The sequence below is a fragment of the Eleutherodactylus coqui genome, chromosome 7 (genome assembly GCF_035609145.1).
Source record: "Eleutherodactylus coqui strain aEleCoq1 chromosome 7, aEleCoq1.hap1, whole genome shotgun sequence".
Lineage (NCBI taxonomy): Eukaryota > Metazoa > Chordata > Amphibia > Anura > Eleutherodactylidae > Eleutherodactylus > Eleutherodactylus coqui.
Genome location: NC_089843.1, coordinates 214,790,329 through 214,791,554, shown reverse-complemented (window position 1 = coordinate 214,791,554; position 1,226 = coordinate 214,790,329).

The window sequence follows — 1,226 nt, the reverse complement described above, 5'->3', positions numbered from 1 at the left end:
ATACAATGGCGCCATCTGCTGGCTAAAGCCAGTACTGCATGAGGTGACACATTGGATAGGCTCCAACAGCAGAGAGGCTGGCAATATACAGTAAGAGAACCCCGACGGACGTCTTCCAACGTCGGAGCTGTACAGCCTTAAATCATAATGTCTTTAGACGTCAGACAGTGGATTGGAAAGGGTTAAACTCCTCTACCTCACTCACAAAGCTCTGCATGGCGCTGCGCCACCATACATCGCCTCCCTACTGTCAGTACACCACCCAGCGCGCTCACTCCGATCGGCTAACACCCTCAGACTAAATACCCCTGTAATACGAACCTCTCATGCTCGCCTACAGGACTTCACCAGAGCAGCACCCATCCTCTGGAACGCTCTACCCCAAGGCATCCGGACAATTCCCGATGCACGAAATTTCAGACTTGCCTTAAAAACGCACCTCTTCAGGGAGGCATACCAAATCCCCTGACCTAGTCCCTCGCCCCTCCCTATGGTGCCCCACCCTGTTTGCCTTCTGATAAATGATCTGTACATGAAATTTCCTATTGCCTGTGTTCCCCAACCCCTGCACCTCCCGTACCACCCTCAACCCCTGCACCTCCCGTACCACCCTCAACCCATTTGTGTCTAACCCAATGTATCTCACATTGTAATTATATTGTTTGCATTTATCCATGCCTGAAAGCGCTGCGGAATAAGTTGGCGCCATACAAATAAAGATTATTATTATATTATTATTATAATGGGCTAAAATTCCCCTTTGCCTAATTTTTGGAGCTGAGCTGGTGCAATTGTATTCAGGCACAGAGAAACAAGCGGCGGACAGGACATCTCAGAGCTCGGACCCTTCATCAGGTAATGCTGCTGTTGGCCTCTATGCTGGGAGTTTGGACCCACCTACAACATGAGACACTTTAAGATTTTCCAATCCGTCCCTGTCAGGGTGGTTTTCTAAATGTGCCTGATTATGTCTTCTACCAACACGCTGCAGGTAGATCCCCATCACTTCCTTCACAAAACTTACACCTTTTATTATGCTATAGATTGTACACATTTTAGCATTTTCTTCCAGTAATTCTAGCTGTGCCCATTAGATGGCGCCCTTTAGCCACTATTTAGTCTACAAACAAGGAATGTGGACAGCAGTCATGTGATCGCATCCTGAGACGTCATCAGTACACGCCAGTAGTTGCTAGGAAAGCTATGCTGCTATGGTAACCAGCATG